This window comes from Perissodus microlepis, chromosome 12, assembly GCF_051167445.1.
Source record: "Perissodus microlepis isolate ML-2025 ecotype Zambia chromosome 12, ASM5116744v1, whole genome shotgun sequence".
Classification (NCBI taxonomy): Eukaryota; Metazoa; Chordata; class Actinopteri; order Cichliformes; family Cichlidae; genus Perissodus; species Perissodus microlepis.
Genome location: NC_140472.1, coordinates 18478520 through 18496474, shown reverse-complemented (window position 1 = coordinate 18496474; position 17955 = coordinate 18478520). Strand labels below are relative to the sequence as shown.

The 17955-nt window shown below is 43.8% G+C and overlaps 1 protein-coding gene across 1 annotated transcript in view; it reads right to left on the bottom strand.

Annotated features, from left to right (window-relative positions):
- Window positions 1–16485, bottom strand: part of fam222aa (family with sequence similarity 222 member Aa) — a 51659-nt gene extending 35174 nt beyond the window's left edge. Inside the window, exon 1 of the mRNA XM_084945834.1 lies at window positions 15569–16485. The gene's annotated coding sequence lies outside the window, so the exon portion shown is untranslated. The remainder of the gene's footprint in view (window positions 1–15568) is intronic.
- Window positions 16486–17955: the final 1470 nt, after the last annotated feature.

Sequence of the window (17955 nt, the reverse complement as noted above, 5' to 3'; positions counted from 1 at the left end):
GTGGAAGGATGAAACCAACTGGTAACTTCAAGTAGCATTAAACAAAAAGCGTGGACAGGAGGTTAAAACCAAACTTTTGTTCACCTTTCAGCACCAGCTGTGGCCACCTTGTTTCCTTTTCTCTCTCTGTGTCTCTCTCTCAGTCTAGTCTTTTTCAAAATTTCTCTTTTAATCTACTAATATGCTTTTCTGTTGAAAATGGGGATTGTGGGAAAGGCAGCTTATAGTTCCTCTCTCTGATATACACAGAGTATTTAGAGCTGAATCTCCCTAAATCATCCCCCTGGGCCACCCTGTCCGTCACTAATCTGCACGCCACCACCCACTCATAAGGAGGTGTCACATTTCTGGCACTCCTCCATGCGATATAAGCACTTCAAACACCACAGCTTCTCCACTTGACCTTTCCACGGAGATGATCGATTAAGCCAGTTGGATTTATTCCATAAACAGGCAACCATTACATCAGAAAGGCGAGGAATTTACCTCTGAGGCAAAACTTAAAATCCATATAAGCTTCATGAGGATTCCAATTTTTATTGGCTTTTTCAATCCACGTCTTGGAGAACATTAATAACCACTGAGCTTTTTCGGGAGGCTGTTACCTTATCCGAACCGCAGCAGTTCTCCGGCTGTAATTATCGAAGCAAATCACAATGACAACAGAGTGAAATTCAACCGCTATCTGTACTCCATAAACCTGATGATGCAGGAAAACGATTGAGCTCACTGCACTGCCGGGGTAGTACGAGGCGCATTATAAAACAAGGGGAAATTTAGCCCTGAAAAATTCAACGCTGCAAATGTGGCTTCCTTCTTTTAAAAACTTAACAAAAAAACAGAAAAAGGAAACAAAACACAAATTGATAAACTAAAGAAATTGATAATTCTTTAGTTTGCTGTTTAGGAGGCTCTGCAGGGTAAACAAAGGAGTATAAGCAACAATAAAAGCTTTATTACACTCAGCAGAAACTTTATTAGGTACACCTGTGAAATCTAATGCAACAGCTCTGCCATAAATTTGTCTGGAGACTCTATTATGTTGCACCCCTCACATTAACCGGACTGAAAGCATATAAGGAACACTTTAAAATGTAGTCTAGCTCAGGTGTTGGGCTACATCAAAAAAGTGTAAAAGTAGACTTAAGGGTGGAGCTGCTGAACTGCATTGCATAAGATTTCATTGTCTCTAGTGAAGATGAGCTACAACCCTGTAGCTTTCTTGTTTTTATGCTTGAATACCTTTTGTATGCTTTCAGTACAGACAAGAAACAATCTGAAGTGAATCAACAGGGTGAAGACACCCAGTAAGATGAAAAGTATTTCGGTGGCAGTACGCTCGAGTTAACAAGCTCAAATTTCATTTGTGAAAGTTAAAACAGGAAATCTAAAACCGCTTTCATTTAGCCAGAAAAGCAGAGACCTCCATCGAGGAGCTGGACTCCTCCTGTTAGTGATCACAGTAGGCAGAGAGCTCTGCTTCAGCTCTGAGGGACTCCTGCTCTATGGTAATCATATCCTATTTGAATAATGAGGCAATACCACCACTCCTGCTGCCCATTCCCCCTGCATCCTTGACTGGAGTCTTTGATAGACACTAATTCTAGCTCCATCTATAAAGCTCCTCTCATGCATTTTTAATAGAATCTATTACTTTAGGATTAAATTATAAAAGACTGTCCTCCTTAAATTTTTAATAGTTTGCATAATTGGTATCAGGGCCTGAATGCGGACCATAAAAACCCAGTTTGTACAGGGCTAAGCTGCAGAACGAGTTAGACGAAAGCACAAAACACTGTTGCACAAAAAGTGCATGGCTATATGACACTATTGCATGCAAGCACACATCTGCACACACATCTCAGCGTGCATGTGAGCGAGGCTTTTACAGCTTTGGTTTCACTGTCGCTGTGAATACGATGGCGCGACCTCTGAGGGAAGGGTACAATAAGGTCAGGGACCACGAGAGATACTCTTGGCTGCTGAGCTCCTGAAGCAGCCTGAGGCAGGAGGAGTCACTTGAAGGAAACTGGAGACATGAACCAGGTGTCCACAGACACCTGCTGCCAAAGATGTGACCACAACACTCACCAGGGCAAACAGCAAAAACTACTTAGCAGGTTTACAACCTCCCTTTGTCCCCACAGTCACTGATAAGTGTGTTCAGTCAGCGTAAATGGAAATGTATTTCCCCTCTCTGTTCCTCGTCGCAGGCAGATCAGCCACAAGTTAAATGTCATCTGCGCTCTCTTACTCTCTACATCTCTAGCTCGGCTCCTTCCAATAGCAGACAGAGCATACAGGAGAGCAAATGTGGCTGAGACATCGCCTCCAAACTAAAGCCCCCTTAGAAATCTATGCACGTCACCAGTCCCCAAATTAGCACCACAGGGACACCCTCCTCACCGCCCCCGCATGCTAGCGGCAGCTCTTTGGCATATCTGTACTGGGGAAAATATTTCACACTGTATGAATTATTAAGTGAGGGGCCAGTGCTAAGCAGTGTGGAGATAGACCAGTTATTCACAGCTCTATTGGGACGGCTGCGTCGGAAACCCGGGCCGCTCGCCTATCAGATCGTTTGTCACGAGCAATAGACAATTTACAATGAGAGAATTTTTCAATTTATTCCTTCTGCTGTCACTGCACTTTTCCACCTCCACTCATTCCACTCGACAACCCCCCCTCCTTTAGTTCAGTCTCTTCTGGTTGAGGGGGCTCCATGCCCGAACCACCCGCGCGCTTCTCAGTCTGATACTGTTGCTCACTTTGTCTTCTGCGAGGGGAAGTCTGGGAGTGTAACACATGCGTAGAAGGCACGAGGAGAGGGACTCTGCTGCTTTAATCATCTTAACTGAAGTAAAGGTGTGTTAAGGACATGCTGTGTTACCTGAGGGCTCTAGGTGATGAAGCTGATCTGTGGCTCTGTGACAGGGAAAAGAACAGGAAACTAGGGGGGAAGATGCTTGGCTGTGCCTCTTCAGAACTTTTTGAGTACTTCAGTACTTTTTTTTGTCCCTGTGTGATAGAGGCAAAAGAAAGAGTTAACTGAACCAAACTGCAAGTCAACAGAAAAGAACCTTACAGAATGCATAGATGAAAAAACACATCCAGAAGGATTTTTTTTTAAGTTAATGAGAATCTTCTTCAGGAGAAAGAAGAGGATCCCACCAGGCATTTCCCCTTTCACTTAAGTGGAAATGCCAAATAACAACTCCCACACAGAAAGACAGAAGACCTCAGCACAAACGTCTGGCAGAATGCAATTTTACCATTAATTACCGAAGGTGAACCAGCTGTCAAAACAGCCACACATTTCGTTTTTGTTCACAAATACCCTCCGTTAAAGAGGATGAACTGCAGAACAGACCATGCCCGAAAGCCCAAAGCAGTACTCTACCACCATTTCATGTTTCCAAACCTTTTTAAAAAAAAAAATAGATTCTGTCTCTCTAAGCTGAATATACAAGAGAAACAGAACATTACATGAGCAGCTTTGTTGGTCTAAATGCTTACGGAGTGCAGAGAGCAGCAAAGCAGCCCAGAGTGTTTCTTTATCGGTGATGTCCTTTGAAAACCTGATGCAGACGGGTTGCACTGAATAGGTCTTGATGTGAAAGGCAGAGATGTTAGATAAATGTGCTCATAGCCAAGGCCTTTGCCCTCTTCCTGATGACGCGTTCTTTTACTCAAATACCTACTCCCCCTTTACATGGAAGCACACACACACACACACACACACACACACACACACACGCAAACACAGACGAACAGTGCCAATAATCCCACTGAGGGCAGCATTTGTTTGGGGACAAGGTGACCCTGTTGCCTTGGGGCCTGTGAACAGGCACAATGAAGGCCTCTCATCCTGCACACACCCAGCTGGCTGTGTTGGGCTGACGATGGGTGGAGAGGTGAAGGGGAGAAGGGTGGGGTTGTGAGAGGCATCACAACACCCTTCGTCTGCAGTTTTAAAACTCCATTCAGGAAGCCCCCCTGAGATAGCTCTTTTCACACCCTTCACAGACGGAGCAAAATCCCCGCTTGTAACCCAGAGTCACGCAGTCAACAGATGGAGCTGCTATTGAGTGAAGGATCGCGGCAGCAGAGGCGGCTCCCCATCCATCCCCGCTGGAAACAATGGGGCAGCAGGTCAAGAGTGCCGTCTCCAGGAGGAGGGGTCAGGGAGGAGGGGCGTGCTTCGACACAGTTGAGCTATGCGAGCGCTTTGAAACTGGAGGAACTGAGAATCTTTTGGGGTAACGGACAGAGGGGAGGAGGCTCGCGGCTACGTGCAAGTCGCCAAGTTCCCGGGGATCAGGCTCAGGTGGAGGAGGATTGCGTGTGAATCTGGGACAGCAGTGTTTGTGTTTAACCTGCAAACAAGAACAAAAAGACATCTCTATGCACACACATTTGCCTGTTCAGAAGAAAACACAGACTTACGGTTTAACACACATTCCAAGGACTCGCACTTATACTCGCTCATCTCGGCGCAAACACAGCCACGCGTAAAGAAAAGCGGACCTCATTTTTGATCAAAAAAGAAAAGGAAATACAGAAAAATAACCTTTATAGACAGAAAAGCGAGAAAACGATTGAAGTGCCCCGAAGACATTTTTTTCTATAAAATACTAATGTGTATACTTTTAAAGTTCGTGTCAAGTATTACAAAAGTGGGTCAGAGATCTTTCTAGTTTTGAAAGCACACAATTAAAAAGCAAACACTTCTATTCAACTATTCCTTATTGTTCAAGCTCTCAATTTCCTCACAGAAGCATCACATAAGATCAAAGTTCCAGACTAAAGCTTATATAAATAGTGACACTAAAGTGCTCTGAATTTATTAATGTTTTGTGTGTGTGCGCTTTTCAAATGTACCGAGTTAACTGTGTGAACCACAGAGGAAAACTATGAATAGCTACATGCTGAATCGCTCATGTGTGCGTGCATGCACAGGTGCATGACCACACAGATCATAACAAAGCACTCGTGGCTTGCTTTACAGGGGAAAGTATATCCATTTTCATTGACCAGAACTCTGGCTATTATGTTGCTCTGACCTGGAAGTCAATTAGTCAGCTAGGTTGCACTGCCTCGCTGGATTTCTATGACTGGAGCAGAGACAAAGACACAATCAAGGTATACAGTGATCCCACAATTTCAGTCTCTTTTATACGGCATGAACATTTCTGAGGGAGCGAGAAGCGAAAATACTGCTGCCACATGCTCCTCATCCTTGAAAGGTTTGGTTTATGGGGCCATTTTGCACAGGAAGGAACTCATTATAAAGCAGAGGGTGTCAAGAGCATTGCAGCAATTCTCCATTAACATCCACTTGACAAGAAAGTGCAAAAAAAAGAAAAAAAAAGAAGACTTCCTATCACTCGGGATGTTCACAAATCGCACCTAATTAAACACAAAAGCCTAAGTCCATGAAATCAGAGTGCAGAAAGCCATTTGAAGACAGAGGTGAGAGAGAGCGTTTTCTTGGTGGCAAGAAACATACATCGCAAGGAGGCCACAATTTCATTCATGTTTGTGTCTCCTTCAAACAAATTGTCAGCTAAGTACACTGGGACAAAGGGCTGAACTGTTATTCTACCTTTGCTAGGTCACATCACAATACATCAATGGTTTGCCATTTCAGAATATGCTGCTGTTATGCTATTTGAGCCCAGAATTGAAAAAAATAAAGACTATTCCAACCATGCTGAAAAGGATCAATAAGCGCATAGAAAAAGAAAATGGCCATAAACACAGAGGCTTTTATTCAGAGTGCCACAATGTAGATGAAAGCACAGAATGCACCTGGAGAGCGAAGCTGAAAGAGGCAGAAGACAACAGAGCCCACAGAGTTATCAGGTGGGTCCAGAGAGCGTTATCTATATTCAGACCTCGGGATCATCTATCTCCGCAGCACCTATTAGAGTTCTAATATTGTAGGTTTTAAGGAGGCTCGGCTTTCCTGCCACAGTGAGACAGATTCAGCACTGTTGCCCCCTTTCCCTTTTCAGTGTGGTCTCACAAGGTCCTCTTGGTTTTCTACAAACAATACTGCTGGGCTGCGGCCCTTATTTAAAAGATTAATAGGATGCTGTCTTGGCAGAGAAGCAATCAGTGAGGTTTCTGTGACAGCAGAAAATGTGTGAAAACAAGGGAAAGAGGAGAGACCATTGTCACGGTTACCAACTGGCTGCTGGAGCTCAATTGAGATAGCTGTGGCTTTCAAGCCCAGCTGTCAATCACAGCAGCGAGCATCAATGGGGTAAATTTAAATGATAAAACGATAAGTCATGAGCAGGCGATTTCGCTGTCATCAGGACGGGGGCTGCTTCAGAGTAACTCACTATGGGTGCAGAGATTTCACTGCAGCCATATGGAATTTGGTTTTGCATCGAGTTGCTGGCTTCACCCCTCAATCATGACAGAATGTGTAATCACCAAATGTCTTCCTCTCAATCCCTGTTACAATTGGCAGCACAGTGCTGCCACTAGAGATGGGGGAACAAAATGGAAAGCTGACTAAATGACAAGCTTTAAGTGACACTTAATTTGAGATACCCCGGCATTCTCTCAGCTCCAGTAAACAGGATCTATCAAACTTCGCCCACAGACTGTATGACTCCGCAGCTGTCTGTGGGGAGAGGCACAGTATGCCTGAGAGGCCCCCAGCTACCAAGAGTGATGATAAAGAAATCAAATCCTTAATAGTTCCTAAAACACTCCAGAAGAGCTATAGGAACAATTAGCACACTTTCAAAATGTGTACATTTGCATTGGCTGTGTGTCTCAAGGATTTTCGACCTCTGACGATAAGCATAGACTGTATAAAAAAGATGAACAAGGCCACTGGTTTGTGCACTCCCTAAATGCTGACCATATCATTTTTTTGAAATCAGATATTACATATAAGATGTGGATCTGAGTGAAAAATCCAGGGACACTGCTGGCCACCATGAAGCATAAACTTGACGATAAAGCACGCTAAGTTTAACGGAGCTGCAACGTATAAAATTCACATCTTCTTGTATAAATAAGATTTGAAACCAGCGACTGACACCAAAAAACAGCTGGAAAACTGCTAATCATGGTCACAGATCAAGTGAGAAGTCGGTTTGTTTACCCACAGACTTTATACAAACAGACTTATTTTTCCACCCCGAGAAGTCGCCCCCTGCTGGCCATTAGAAAGAACGTAGAGTTAGAGCAACTCTGCATTGGCCTCACTTTTCAGACGCAGAGACTATGTCCATCTTTTATTTACATTCTGTGCGACAAACCCGTTAAAAAAAAATTAAATAAAACAAAAAACAAAAAAACAATACTTGGAGGTCATATCACATAACGTACAAGGCACATCTATAACCACACATAGACACACAGAGATACACAGAACCTCTACTGTTATCAAATGCCCCCAACTGTTCAAAAAGTTATTTAAAACCCGTGTAACAGAAGCTAATGACAGCCTTAGAGGAAATGACAGAGTAGGGAAAAACACAAGTGAGCTGGTGAAGAAGTGAGAGAAAAACACTTAACAGCTGTTTTCTCCCTTCTTCCCTTTGCTCATCCCAGGAGAGAGTTCCACACGATCTCCCTGATCCTAGTTTGTGGCTGACAGAGGGGACCGCAGATCTGTTCATCTCCCCACTCACATGGCTCTGTGCGTCCCCCCACCCCCCCACCCCCATCCGCCTCGCCATCGTGCTCTGATGCCAAGAGGGAAAGATGGTAGAGAATGAGGAGGGGAAGCGGGAGTGGGGGGGGGGGGGGTTCTACATCAAGGAGAGACTCTCCCAGTGGGTTCTCGTCAGTTCCAGGCCATTGCACCTTGTTCGCTGGGATTTTGTTTACACACACACGCACGCACACGTGTGCACAAGAACTCACACACACATACATGCAGAGGCAGATGACTATTAATGGATACAATAATGCAGAGTCGCTTTTCAGTTTTTTTGGGCTGCACAGTCACATGTTTTGTTTTTAACTACTGTTGTGACAACAGGAAGCTTCAGCGGCAGATCACTGTAAGTTACTGACAAAGAAAAAAAAAATACAACAGTCTGAAGCCTCGCAGAGCTCATTTAAGTGGCACAGAAGCAGATGACATTCAATCAAAACCCAGTGATACGGTTGATGTGGTCAGCGGTAATGTGTAGCCAAAAGGCCTGACACACTTCCACGGTCTTCGGGGACAAGCGGGGAACGGCAGGCTGCCCTTGTGTGTTCAGTCTCTACAGATGTTGCCTTGGAGAGCGGCTGACTGGTGGGCTGCCGTGACAGCTGGACAGCTGTTCTATAGATGCAGCTACAGAAGCATGGCACTGAGATTGGAGGGGGAGGATAGGGACGTATGTTTAGTTTATCTGTATGAAGTTCCCAGGACATACGAAGCTGTCAATTTTAGCATTGGTGCATGAGCCTGGATAAGAAAAGATGGCACCGAAGAGGATATGGAGAAAGAGCACAGATGGGCAAATATCAGACGCGGCTGACGATCTTTAAAGAAGCTCCAATAACAAAACAGATTTTTTTTTTTAAGTGTAGATATAATTCGTCAATCCAGAAATGAACAAATACACCACCAACTGGCTACGCGAGCGCAAGACAAAGCATTTAATTTGATCCACAAGGTCTGTTTAAGCAGCCGTGACTTTTTATCGTCATAAACAAGTAAAAGTTTAATATGAACTTCACAGGCATGTTCAAATGAATTTTTTTACTATCTCATGAAAGAGGAAAGGAAAGAAAAAAACTGTGAAGATTAAAAAAAGAAGAAAGAAACAGAAACAGAGAGAATAACTGGCAGATAATTTAAAGGACTCTGGAATTTGTGCCAACACCGAGGCTGCTGGTGATGAAAGGCAGCTTAAATTGGGGGTCATGTTCAGATATTACACCTTTATTCTGCCACTTAAAAATCCAGTAACCTAAATTCAGACCTGCAAGAGAACAGTGCGAGTAGACTGTATCTATTACAACAGAACTGCTTCAGACTAAGATCTGAAAAAAAGAACAGATGAAAAAAAAAGAGCTGAAATGTTGGGAAACACTCCACTGTATTAAATGTTGTCACCTGCTGAATAAACACGCTGTAAATCATGAGTTAAATAGCTGGGACGGGTGCCAGTCACCACTGCCAAAGCTCGAATTTGTCCTTAGCGGGCCAGACTTTTCATTATACCATAAAAGGTCAGCAATTTGTTCAACTCAATAAAAAATGTTAATAAAACTAAGAGCTCACATGAAGCAGCCCTTGATAGCTTCTGGTCGCTCATCAGAAAACATGAAAGTGTGTGTCTGTGTATTTGTGCATCTGCACCGTCACCAGTGTGGCATTATGTCGGTCAAAGGTCGTACAGCGGCAGGAAATATAGCTTTGGCCTAGTCGTAATCCAGGCCAAACTCCAACAGCAAAAGCACATACAAACACTTTCCTACAAACACACATGAATGCAAGTGCAATTTTGCATTGCACAAAAGCCGGGAGTGGATAAGCACCACCACGCAAAAATCCCCAATTCCAGCTCACACCCTCCACCCTACTGTGCTAAATAAATGAAAAGCCCCATTATAATTATATATGAAATCTTTTAGAGGAAAAAAGTGATTACTGTGGATGCAAGTCTGGAAGTGGGTGGGGGTGGGTCATTGCTAAGCAACCAGTCATTATCCTCCAGAGTAGAGAGCGAGGTGACTGGCCATCCATCTAACTCCGGTGGCTTGCCTGGCTCCTGTGTACCCCCCCTCGCCCACACCACAAACACCTTCTCTTCCCCTTCTTTCCTCCGCCACTCACCCTCTCTGGCTCTCCCTCTTCCTTGCTCCCTCACTCTCTCTCTGCCGTCTCCCCGTCCGAATACAAACAGAGATAAAGAACGCTGCAATCGCTCTTGACACACAAATAGGTTAACACAATAAAGCCGGCTTTGCCTGGCTCACTCGAGGGAGGAAAGCAATTCCAGCAGCAGGCAGGAGGTAATAAAACAGGGCTAGGAGTGTGTGTATGTGTGCGTGTGTCCATACATGTCCTCATGTCAATGTTCCTGTGTTTTTGTATGTGAATGGAAGCAGGCACACAGAAGCTCTTTGGCCCCAGGGCCTAATATCCCAAGGATTTTCAACCCTTTCTTGACACAAATAATACCGGGAGAGAAAATGACAGAAATTCCAGGGTGCTCTGCCATTTAGATTAAAGGAATGGTGGTTTGATATTAACAGTATAGCTGACCTGCATTATCCCTATAAAAACATTCTCCTACGGGTCATATGGCGGCTCTTTTGCAAATGGTCTCTGCCTCGCATGGTTAAAATTCAACAAGTAAATTGAATGAGTTTTATCTGTGCAAGCCTCGGCTCACTCTCCCTGATGCGGCTGCCAGGCCTGGCAATAAATGATAAAAATCTCCAGAGTTTTATTAAATCGTGTTGCATTCACGCTGAACTCGGGGAAAATGGCGAGGTGGCTTCTGCAATTACAGTGCAGACCAGACAACATTGTTTTCTCCAGTCAGTGGAAATTTCATTACCTTACAGCAACCGCCTTAGAATTGGGTAATAGCCTCTTTTTGTCACAGACGTAAGCCATCTGCGGGAGGTGTGACACCCCCTTAAGTGTTATCCATTTGCAACAATATGCACCGAGCCAGTCGCAGTCCGGATGCTGGTCAGCATAATGTACAGCGTTATTCAGTGATACGGTGGAGGAAGAGAACGGACCAAACGAAAAAAAGAAAAAGGAAAGCGGTCAATCGCTAATTCCTGAAACGACTGTGGCGTAATCAAAAGCATTGAACCTGGATACATCCATGCAGCTGACATATCTCTCCTCAGGCTACGCATGCCCCCCTTCTCTGGCGTGTCAATAAATAGAGAGAGGGCTAGCACATTTGGCTGTGGATGGACTGAACTGTGAAGAAACCCCAATTAAAGCCTCTAGAAAAGTTTCACACATTTAGGTCATACAGGACAACCATTTGTAAGCGTCAATCAATTCCCCACGTTTTTACCCGCGGCTTCTTCAACCAGCTAATCAAACAGCAGAGATGTAAAGTGGTGGCCATTGTCAACAGGGAATAAATTACCAAAGCATGAAGAGAAAACATCTTATCTGTCTGATGTATTTCCTGCTTCTGCAGAAAGCTACAAAGCCCAAGGGAGAGCAGTCAACCAAAATGCAGGGAGAGATGGAGATTAGGATGATGTGCAGTTCCTTGTTCCATTAAAGTTTGATCTTCCTCAATAGCCGAGGAAAATCAGATATCTCCCATTCAAGATTAAAGTACACCAGCAGAGAGGCAGAGATTAATCAGAGGCCTGCATGAGATAAAAACAGCCTTGCTTCTGGCATGGAAAACAGTGGCAATAAAGAGTTCAGCTGATAATATGAAACATGGCGAGGCACAATAGCAAATCAAACAGCATGTAGGGGCCTCCAAAACAAATCAAAGCGCCGACTAGACTGCGATACAGTGGCTGAAGAAGTACAGCAGGGGCTGATCTGATAGTAACCAAGGCCTTCATTTTATTACTGTTTAAGGTTGAGGAGGGCACGCTGTGGATTTTCCCATGTTGCTCTCTGTCGCCAGCCTTTCATTCCCTCTCCTCCTCTTCTCCTTGAGATCAATGGCGCTGGGGTGATTTCACAGCAGCCTGCACTGTCACCCAGAACAAATCAATGTGACCATGAGGAAGGCAAGAGCGGCATTGTTTTTAAGGAGAGCAAATTCGCTGTTGGAGAGCTTGTCAGATTTGCTTTATTCTCCTTCTTCCCCCCAAGAAGTCTTTGCAAGGAGCATGCCACCCCTCACTTTACTGCCTGTGCTGTGGAACAAACTATAAACTGCACAGTACTCTGGCTCGCCATATGACTGTACTCATTAACCACGTTTGAACCGCACAGTTCCCGCTCACGATATTGCACAAGCACAAAAAAAAGAAATAAATAAAATGGGCTGGGTGTCCCTAACCTTTAGAAATGAAAGACTAGACATTAACCTCGAGCCCTGCTGAGACGTGACTTCCATTCTGCCTGACGGAGGGGTGAGAGGGGAAAAGAGAGAGGAGGTCGGAGGATCATTGCTGTCCGTCATGCGCTAAGTGGTTGCAGATAACCCTGATGAGGAGCTGCCAAGGTCTCATGAGCAGAGTAGTGAGCAGGTAAAACTCACAAAAATAAGTGAAAATGATCAGTGGGCAGAGAACCGACACCCTTACCAGAAACACAGAAGGAGTGCACGCAATCACACTGCTGTAACTTATGTTAGAGTAGTTCTTTTGCATCACACAAAATCACACTTTCATTTAAACGCTAGAGCGCCGGTTTATAAAACCAAGAAGCTTGCACTGTATTTAAAATTTACTACCACGTCTCACTTAATGCTTTATGATGTATAAATGGAATCTCACTCTGGCATCACATTTCACACAAGTGTTGATGTCATTAGGTATAAAGTGCTGTGATTTCATTCGTTTTTACAAGGCTAGCAGCATGAAGAGGTGTTTCTCCTACCATATACTGTATTATGGAGTATATGGTTGATAAAATGAGTATTTCTTCTTCTTCTTGTTCCCATTTTTTTTATTACTGTAGTTCAGCATTTATAACCATGACAGTGTGGACACACTGGGAAGAATACTCATTTCATTTGACTTCCTCAGTACAGCTAATATAACCATGAAGGTTAATCTTTAAGCGCTGAAATAGTCATAATAATGGTCACAAAAAAGGGCGATATAGATTAGATAGCATTGACAGCTAGCAGTGTATGGGGGTGCTACCTGCACACAAATGTGCTAAATAGCTAAGTAGAAGGACTCTTATTAATCCTGCCTGCAAAGTCCCACCAACGCCACCAAGTCTGCTGGAAACTGGACATCACTTTTCACCTGTATTTGTTCACACCGAGTGGCTGAAAGGTGTCTCTGTTTCTCTAGCGCCACTTCCACGTAATGCTTTTTGTTTTCTGTTTCCCTTTTCATGTTCTGTCACTACTGTTCCAGGTACTGATGTGCAAAACAAATTTCTGTACAGGGACAATAGAGTTTATATCAAAACAAGTAAAACTGCAAAGAACAAGAAAGGGCAAAATTTGTGTTGTTTGGCTTAACATGAAAAAGCGTTAAAACAAGAACTGTTATAGACTTTCGCTGATATGAAACACTTTGATCAGGTACCTAATGAGCTGCTGTTGACGTGGCTTTGAGGGTCCGATGATGTTTCCAGGTAAGAAGCTTTGTGCTTTCCTGTGATATCAGTTAACGTAAGAGTTGTTGTCTTTTCTTTTCTTTGGCAGGAAAAGACGATGAATTTAATGGTTGTTTTCATCTAAAGTGTATTATTCTATAATTGGACTCGGTGGAAAAAAGCTATTTTAAAAAAATGATTTAATTTGCACTTTCAGTAATGAAGTCCACACAAGAATGGACATAAGCTTAGACACTTGAGGGGTCAGTAGATCTTGAGTAAGGCACACTCTCTCTCTCTCTCTCTCACACACACACACACACACACACACACACACACACACACACACACACACACACACACATCTGTATCTACTATTTTAGTCATCTTAACTGTCAAAATGAGTTTTGGTGCCTCTGGGTAGGTGTTGAGACAATCAAACCATGCAGGGATTAAAAAAGATTAATACACAGCACAGGAAATTAAACTTCAGCGACTTTAACGATATTCATGAGTGGAGCTCACTTATTCACTCCAGGCAGGCACTTTAATAAGCAAAGAATACAGCAAGGAGCCCAAATGCAATCAATCAATCAAGCTGATACGCTATTTGAGTTCCAAACTTATAAAATTTCAGGGTTATTTTGGCGTGTTTTTGTTAACGCATTGCTCAAATATGTTCACTACCTTCCAGCTGTTGGCAGCTCAATTAAGTGCAAGAGATTACATTTTACTCAAGTTGGCGACTTACGCCCGTTTCATTTTATGATCAAGTAAAAAATAATGTGGAAAACACGTGAAATTAACTTTGAGCCCACAAAGCACCGATATCCTTTTGTCAGCTACCAACGCAGAGAAAGCAGAGCAAAAGCAAATATGGTGAAAGCGAGAGGAATGAAATGTGGATAAAGTCTTGAGCTGGCAGCGGGACCCTTAAAGCTCCAGTGTTACAAAAAAAGAAAAATCGAAAAGCAAGCCAAAAAAAGCAGTCAGAACAACAACTACAATCTCAAAAAGGTAATTCAGTGACCTAAATATTAAAGCTTCCCTGCCATTCCACTCTCCCCTGCCTTGTCCAACCATCATGTTGAGTTAAGGCAAGCATTATGCTGGGGAGACTATTTGTTTAGGTGAGGAGCAGCCGCAGAGCTAATATGAGCACAATTTGCTCAGCAGGTCATAGACGCAGAGTGGAGGAAGTAAATGAGGCAGTTCTGCCCCCTCGGGTGCAGCTCCTGCCTCATACATCACTGGATGTTTTATTCAATACAGCCAGGAAGGCTCTATGTCAGGTGCCCTGACTGTGGGGGCGCCTGCCCTGCTGTAGGGGCCCATATTACATTCTGCGAGCTGCCTATCTGCAAGGCTGCTGGAGAGAGAACGACTGGAAGATAAGAATTTGAGGATGCTTGTAGTCTAACGATAAAACATACAGTGTGTGTCTTTTTCACTGCACAGTCAGCATAATGTGGAGACTCATTTGCGTGCAATGGAACTAAATATTGCAAAGCAACCTCAGCAACCAGCGAGGCTCAAAGTTCACGGGAAACAATCCAAACTTTATCAGCTAATTCACAGTCGAGTCAAATTTTCAGACTTCCTCTGGCTGCACCAGAGGCTGGGGCCGCAGAGGGCACGTGAGCTGTGGAATTCACGGGACAATGACAAATTGTCTCCCGACCTTAGTGCAGCACTGAGGATCATCCATAGCACCGAACATAAAGTGAAAACTTTTACAGCGTTAGGCACACATGCTCGTGAATTTTATGAGTCTCTCTATGAAAGCCTGTCACACCATACAGGCACACAATAAAATAAAAAAAAAGACAGAGATTGTGTATCATTAACACACCAGGGTGAAAATCTCTAATTGCAGCAGGCACTATAGTTACCCTACCCGTGCGCGGTGACGCACGGGGGCGTACAGATGAGAAATTCGCACCTTTTGCTCTGAGCCGCAACTCTTCCAGTGGCACACATCCCCGTGTCTGTGATGCCTGCCTGCAGTGCACTGGCCTCGACAATATACTTAATTGCTACCCATACTTGAAAAGACCAATATTACACATCAAAGCAGCTCCTAGAGCAATTCGGCAGCGGCTCTCTAACAAGTCGATTTTTACAACACTTCCTATGGGTCAAACAAAGGGTTTAAATCCGAGACATCATCAACCGTGTGGGCAGCATCCTGGGGGGCAAGGAGGGGGCATTTTATAAACATTCATTATTTTCAGGCGTTTCTCTGTTTCGGCGACAATCCTCCCCAAACATTGAAGCGAAGCTCTGACACAAACTACCATAATGGTTACAAATAAATGACCCGTACCATTCAGAATCTACACGACTGGGAGAGACAGACATGCAAAATATATTTACCATAAATTGCTCCGTAGTGTACACTAGAACTCCATGCAGATCGTAGCATTCACTGAGCAATCTGCCTCATACTTCTGCGGTCCAAATTAAAACGGATTCATTCTGTTGCCCCAAAATCCAGATGCTGCTTTGTCGATGTCAAATGTTGATTAAGTTTATCCTCGTCTTCCGACGGTATGCAAATGTAGCGGTAACCCTGCAAATTAGATTCCACACTCTAGCCTCTAGCATGCAAAGTTAATAAGCTTTGCCTTTTTTTCTCGATTCGGCTGCCAATTTTTGTCGAGGGCAAAAGCGCAGGTCGGCAATTTCAAGAGCGTCCTCAGAAGGATTGCGCACCAAGTGTGCTTCGGGTTTTCACCGTTTAGCCTCCGAATCGAAGTAGGTACAGGGTCCCGGTTGATCTTCCTCTCGCTTGAAGATATCTCCAAATAGCAGAACTCTTAACACACACACTGGGTAGGTTTAGCGGCTACGCAGTATTCCAAAAAAAATACCCCCGCTGTTACGCATGGGTTTCGTGGTCCGCCTGCTCAATTTTGACGACCTTATGAGAAATGTATCATTCAAATGTTTTCATCTAGGCAATATTGTGTGAAGGTACCCTGAAAGAGATCAAGGCTGGGCCAAAGTAGCTGCCTGAATATCCTAAACTGATGCGATGCGATGTAAAATCCCGGAGAGCAGGCTCTGCTCCGTCCGTCACTTTATCCGAGGTGTCGGCAGACGCTCTGAGATGTGTTGCCTCTCGATTCAGACTTAAATTTCCAGGTGAGGCTGTGGAGTAACCTTGACGGCAAAGCCCCGAAAGGCTCTCTTTGGTAATATTAACCAAACAGGAAAAGGTTACGTCTGGATAAAGAGCTAGCTACTTCTGGCAGCTCCGGGATGCGGTCCTGCCCTTCTGCCGAGCTGCCGAGACTGACAATAACCCGGAACGCTGCAGACTGTCAGGCTGCACAGACCGCCCACCGACCAATCACCGCACTGAGGGAATAGAAACATTCCCACGGGTTAGCCAATCATTGGTAATTGAGGACTGTTACCATAGAGATCCTCGGCGTCTAGGCGTCTGAAACCACGTTGTTTATACGCAGAAAAATAATAATAATAAAGAAAACGTAATTATAAATTTAACATAGCAGAATTCATATTAATATCTTAATTACTCTTTTATCCATTGTAGGGTTTCATCCATCCACCCCAGCAGTCAAAGGTTAACAGCTTTATTGGAAAACCTGGGCTCAAACCCGAAGGCATCTCTAAAGTGCCCTTGAGCAACAATGACCTCAAGCTGCAGGAAGGCCCCCCTGTAGCTGAAATTAAGTATTGTTATGCAGCTTGAATAAAATTAAGTGTGATCAGTGTGCTAAAATTACTACACTGTTCATAAACGTAAACGTTTCAAGTGCTATTTAACTCCATTGCTTTGTAAATTGCTTTGTAAATCCAATAGAACAGCTGTTACATCTTTTAAAATTCATTTTAAACATCCAAAGTTCTCTTTTTTTCTGATCGTCTACAGCCCGGGAAGCATGGAGCTTGCTGTTTTCTACATGATATATTAAGACAACACTTTTTTCCTACCAAAATTCCCATATTTCCAGTTGCTTCCCGTTTTAAATTACCCACATTTCAGCAAGAACATCTTTAAAAAAGTATGACATGTCTGTGACTGTCTGCTTAACTTTGCAGAATTCCATCACTGACACCAGAAGCTTATGAGTCACTGGAAACCTCACAAAACACCTATTTTTGCCAAAAGAAAATAAAGGGGAAGAGAAAAAGAAAAAAAAATGTCACTACAACAGTGGGGAAGTGGACAGTTTACTCTGACAGAAGCCCTTAGTATTTTTCCTCTTCTTGCCAACTGTGTCCGGTGCACACAGACCCTGGGACACACAAAGGCAGTACAAGCAATCACACATCATGGACTCTCATAATAAGCTGACGCTGGGAAGTGGGTGATGCAGCACTCAGCTTATGCCAGTGCTGATAAGAGCCTGAAAGTATTACCTCGGTCTGGCAGCCCGCTCCAAGAAATCCATCGTGAGCCAGGTCATCAATTCTGCCCTATCTGATTGCTCACCAATCCCTGGCAGCTCCATGTCGCTGTCCTGGCTTCTGCCTTTGAAATTTTCTCTATGACTTGCACTTTTGTGCTAGTTCTTTCACAGAAAAACAGGCACATACTGTATGTACACACAGGATCTTTTATGTGATCTTACACCTACATGTCAAATAATAAAGCAATGTGTGTTTGAGAGAGAAAGCAATGTAGACTTTCCAGAACAATGGATTGCCTGACTTACTCAGTCTCAATCAGATCTCCTGCTTATTGCTGCAGTGGACTTAAAAAGCATACATTTAAAACTTGTGGAGTTCAT